General features: G+C 35.3%; 1 protein-coding gene across 7 annotated transcripts in view; it reads left to right on the forward strand.

Annotated features, from left to right (window-relative positions):
• The window catches only part of DACH1 (dachshund family transcription factor 1), a 538,134-nt gene that overhangs the window by 272,334 nt on the left and 259,800 nt on the right, over window positions 1-6,000 (forward strand). The window lies entirely within an intron of this gene.

Raw genomic sequence — 6,000 nt, forward strand, 5'->3', positions numbered from 1 at the left:
TTAATTAAATCTTTAATGATTTATGTGTCTTTTCACCAAAATATTTTGTTATATGATTTCATTTTATTGGCTGGATCCTTTTATCAGGTGAGATGCTACTAACTTAGCAACAGAAATTCAGTGGCTAGAAAGTATGCTTATGATACTATCTCACCTAAGGTCATAAGAAATAAGATAGCTCATGACAGTTCAAGAAAGTCCTAATCTTCTGACCCTTCCTCCCATTCCCCACATTCTACATACTTTTTTTTAGATTACTTTTAAGCATAAATAGTGGCTTGCTTTCCTTCACCAAAAATAAAACGTATGAATCCTGTTTCTGTACATTGCAGTAGGTATTCATAGTTCCTATTAAAAGAGAGTTAATGTGGACTGCAATGAAAATGCAGTGTTTGCCCTCCACTCTGCCACCAAAATGCAGAAGATGTTATACTCTACTCATCCCTATCCAGGCAACTGTGATGGTTTTTTATAATCATGAAAAAGCTCTTACAAAAGCTTCTCATAGGATGGTAAAGAAAGAACCCCCGGACCAGTTTTACAGCCACATAGACACCAGCGCAAAAAATACACAGAGCACTAAAGGGAAAATGGTCCCCTTGGCAGGAAGACAGGAATAGGTAAATATCAGGTGTTGTTGAAATATGAGGGGAGAGAAAAGGCAAAGTAGGGCAAATAGTGAGTTGCAGAGAGCAGGTGGCTCGCAGGCTTCTGAAAGAAGATGAAAAGTGCAGAAAAAAAGGAGATAGAGTAAAAGGAGATAGAGAGACAGTTAGCATTGCCCCCTGAAAGGCAGGAATGGATGCTGGATACAGTGTAGATATGGGGTTAGCAATGTTTTTGGGCAGTGCCAAAAATACACACAACCTCAACTTGCAAGATATTGGCATACCAGGGTTGGGCAGCAGGGGAGCCACAAAGGGCCTGATCCTTGTTGGGGTAGTACAGCTCTGGTCCCTTCCCTGCCATCTGCCCTGAGGTGTGTGCACCAAGCAAAAAGTCTTCGCATGCCATGCTCTGGCACCTGCACTGGGGGTTACCTACCCCTGGTATAGATCATGAATCAAGGACTCAGATGCATACATCATATGAAATAAAATATTTATGTATTGAGCGATGGGATTGTAAATCTATTGACATTTTGGGAGTCAAAATCCATATGTGTACAACATTTTAGTTGTTGATAACTAACAACAAATAGACAAATGGGGCAAAGTATTTCTGTGTGACAGTTAAGAAGACTGTTTGGAGCTGGATAAACAGCTAATTGTCTTTCTACCTTAAAATGATCATTGTTGGAAATGTAATTTGGAGAATTTTAGTGTGATACATTTTGATGACTTTGGTGAAAAAAGTACAATCTAGTTGCAATGGATAGTAACATAGTACTTTTTCCAGCAAGATACTTGAACATTCACTCACTCTTAATACAGTACTCTCATTTATACCGTCTTCCTCTATATTGTACTTGTCAGGGCATCTTGGTTAAGGAGTTTATTTTCTTTTTTAGCATGTTTTACCTAGTATAGGGTGTGATATGCTCTTATGGAACTGTAGAAACAAGAACTCCTAGTAATACTAGTCAGGCACAGACAAAAAATTCTCTAATTAGGATATGTAAGAATAAACTATAACGATTTAAAAAGTCTGTAGCATCTGTGATCCTTGCATTCAACTAAGAGATCATCAGATCAAAGCTATGCTACAGTGTATTTGAGAAGGTTTTGGCAGATACTATTAATAACATTGGGATGGAGATTTTAAAGACAAAAAGGGTTGGTAGGAGTCTGAATCAGACTGACTTCAATTAAAATTAAGTATCCAGTTGCCTTCTTTTTTTCTTGGAAAAATCATCACCATAGTGTGTATATCCACATAGCCAATGTTTTGTTTTCCTAGATATCTTGAAGAATGGTCATTGAGTATATTAATGATTTAAAATATAATCTGTTGAACATGAATGTTGAACATGATATTGGTAGGGAGTTTAGAAGGGATAAAAGAGAAGAAAAAGTTATTTGATTTCAGTTTATATTTGAAGTTACATGATGTACCAGGCCCAATAAAAGTAAGAACATTCAGGGTTAAAGATGAAGTAATGTAACTCTCACTCCATTTTATTGTGCCACTGCAGCATATTTAATGTGCACAATCATACCTTGTTCTCAGGCTCCTACAATACCTATGCAAAGTAAGGCAAATTAAGTATGGAATCTCAAATTGAATTGTCAGTTTTAGTTTTGAATCGTCCTGCATTTTTGCTTTTAATCAGACACTTAATGTGACTTATGAAAGTCATTTTTGTGGCTGAACATTATATAATTATGCACAGCACTACACAAATTTATTAACTTGGTCCATTGAATCAGTGGCCAAAAGGTTAGTGAGTAAAGGGAGTTAGAGGAAGCCAATGATACTAATAAGTAATTATTTTATATCCCTCAGTTTTACATGGTAACCTTGAGCTCACATCCTCCCATCAGAACTATCATTTTAGGAGGGGAAAAAAAGAAATCATGGAGGAATCAGAGTGAGGTATTAGCACACTGAGTAAAATATATGGCTGCAACGCCTTTCTCCCCCATCCACAATCAATTGGATTCTTTTAGTTTAATATTTACTTGCTAAGATGAGATGCTAGTCTGCATGGTGATAAACAGTCTGCTACTGGCATCTGAAGGTGACCTGTCAGTTCATATGGACAAATCTCCTGCTTACTGAAATGTACAAAATAAATCATTAAAGCAGGCAGGTGCTCATTCCCAGATTTAAATCACCATAGATTTATGATTTGAATTAATGCTTCATTTGGTCATAGAAATAGATGCTGAGACAAATGATATGCAGTGGTTGGGGCTTCCATACTGTAGCCATCCTAATATTGATTACTGAGATGTCTTTGCAATCTCTTGTTTATATCAAGTACTGTCTTGTGACAGGTTGGCTGATATGAGCTACATTGCAGATAAGAAGGAAAAATGTTCTGGGTTCTTTTTAGTGGCAACTCTCCACACAACATGCAGGGCCGATACATTATTATTTTGTGTTTAAAGAATGATCTACATAAACTAGCAATCAAAAGTCTGCTAGTCTAGGATCATGGTCTTTTAAATGCTGGATTAAAAGAAGAAAGCTCACAAGGTCAAATTTAAATTTGCTTCAAGCGATTCTGCTGTTTGTAGTATTAGCAACTTCCAATTATAGTATGATCAGTAATGCTCATTTTAATGCACATACCAGCTAATCGTACATCTGCATTTTTCATATAGTAGTATACAAATGGAGTATCTCAGTTATTTCTGAACTTTTAAAACTCTTACTTTACTTACTAGCCTACTTTATATATATAAAATAGCAACAGAAAGAAGTCTTTTAAGGTAAACACAGTTAACATAATTCTTGTAAGCTAGTCTTTGTCTTCAACTTATTAGGAAGTAGGACAAACTCCCTATATTTTCATTTCCCTTAATATTTTATATAACAAAGGCACTACCTATACAGTTTAGAGAATACTCCTAGGATTTGTGAGGATCTTTGCCACTGACTAATATCTGACTCATAGAACTGGTAAACAGCTATCAACAATAGTAAATTACTTGCTTAGCAGGAAATGAGTTCATATCTATTCAAAATGTGATCTCAAAACAGATGTCCCAAGAAAATGTCATTGTTTAAACTACATTCATACAAAAAAAATTGCCATTATTTCTTTAAGGAAGTGAAGCAATCATAAAGATTGTGGAGTTCTCCGTTTCTAAACATGGTTAGGAAATACAAGATAGCATTTTACATTTAGCTAGTACAATAATCCATAAACAACTGCAACGTGTTGAAAATTAAGAGATGGTCTTGACATATTAAGTTTCCTTTTCATCCATGTTAGCTTACAGCATTTAAACCGTGAGGCATATATGAGGAAAGCCAAGATTTGGTGCCTAAAATTAATAGTTGCTTTGCTTAGATTATTGTTTTCTTTCCCCAAAAACAGTGATAAAGGCATTAAGATTAAATTATTTTTCTCCAGTGACCTCCCCCATAATAGTACAGTGCAAAATGTGGTCATTTCCTTTCTCTAAACACGTGTGTCTATTTTGAAGGAAAGAATTACTTTTATGGTTTCAGGAAAAAGTCTTGGAGACCTTGAGAAAGCAAATAAAAGGAAACAGAGAATGCAGGCCACTGAGCACAGCTCTGCAGTTGCACATCTGATTCTCTGCCTTGGCAATGTTAATGAACCTCAAATCCTCCCTATAATTAGATGAGGGAATTGCTTATATTTTCAAACAGATGATGCTGCTATAATGAAACGATTGACAGGGAACTTAAGAGTGTCTACAGTAGTCATTTGGTTTCTATTTTTTTTAAGTTTAAAAAGAAGATTGGCTGTAGACACAGGTCCTAGGAGAGGTAGTAATTTACATAGAATGCTATGACAGGTGTCTCTGTATAGTGAGGAAATAAAATGGAAGAGAGAGGAATGATGGGCAGGTATAGCAATTTTTTGGGGAGGGGGTGTCCTGTGCTTATTCTGCTTGGGTTCTTTAAAAGGGGCCGAGACTCAAGAGATGGATCCGGATTGAGTGCACAGCTGTAACTGCTGATGAGCTAATTGCTCCTTATCTCTCAGCCCCATTCATCTTCATTTTTTACCAATTACTGAGAATTATCTGTGTTCTCAGTTGGATATGAGAGTTAATCCTTTTTGGTTAAGCTGGCAGTACTGTGAGCAGATTCCAAATCATAGGGTGAAAAAGCCAGAGCAAGCTTGTTCTAAAACTGTCTCCAGTTCAATGACAGTATTACTAGTTCATAAGAATTTGATATTGTTTAAAAGATTAAGCACTGAAAGTTTTTTCCCCCTCTTTTTATCCATTTTTATTTGTCCTGCTGTGTTTAATAGTAAGCTTAAAGTACGTTTCCCAAGTGGGTAACAGTGTGAAGCACTTAAAAAAAATGTATGTTTGCAAAGTCAAAAATAAGATAAACGTAACTTCAGAAAGAAAATCTTATCAACAGTATTGTAATGCTTAATCAGTGTTATGTAAGAATCCTTCTCACATATAAAGTATTAAGGACAAAACTGTGCCTATAAATCACTTCAGTGTGTTAGGACACACAGTAAATGCTTAGCAGTCATATGTACCCACTTTTGAAAGTCTCTTTGAGACGTAGGTCTGTTTAGGTGTCAGCAAATCATATAGCCCTAAGGACAGATGTGATATGTCGAACACATCACATTTCAAGTGAAAAGGAATCCTTTCACAAAGTGCAGGAATGCACAGAGGAACCAGAAGCGGATCATTTGGTGGTCAGCAAGCAACTAGACTTTTCTTCTTTTCTTTTAGTTTTGGTCTTGAAAGGTGGTGATATGGAAAAATAAATGTCTGTTGAGTAATTTTATACATACTTGTGTTTGTGTATTTATTTCATGGACTGCAAGTTGTAATGGGCTTCCAAAGATTCGCAATCAAAATTTGCTGTGACAATTATTATCTTCCTCTACTAAGCAGCCGTGCTTAGGTCCTGTAAAAAATTAAGGAGTGAGCAACATTTTTGAAGACTAGCCCATTCTTGCCAATGAGAAAAAGAATAGGTTACTTATATTTATCATGTTTGCATTATTTTTGATTCCCTACAAAAAATGGACAGTTTAATTTTCATTTGAACATTTTTAATATGCACATTCTATTGTTGCAGCTATTTTTGTCATTTTTACTTTCCATAGTGCCTGTTGTAACATAATTTGAAAATGTTAAACTGTCTACTTGCTTTTGCTTCAATATTATTTACCACCAATGACCCGATAATTAAGTAAACATGATATTTTGAGAACACTAGATTAATAAATGTAAGTTGAATTATTTTATTAATTTGCTAAATCTTATTATAGTTTATACGCATAGCAAATCTGAGATAGGAAATATATTTAGAATAAAAAGACACTAAACAACATAATTATTAGTTTCATTCTACCAACAAAGATGAATTTACAGGACATGA

The sequence above is a fragment of the Crocodylus siamensis genome, chromosome 1 (genome assembly GCF_052110815.1).
Source record: "Crocodylus siamensis isolate JL-2025a chromosome 1, ASM5211081v1, whole genome shotgun sequence".
NCBI classification, from domain to species: Eukaryota; Metazoa; Chordata; order Crocodylia; family Crocodylidae; genus Crocodylus; species Crocodylus siamensis.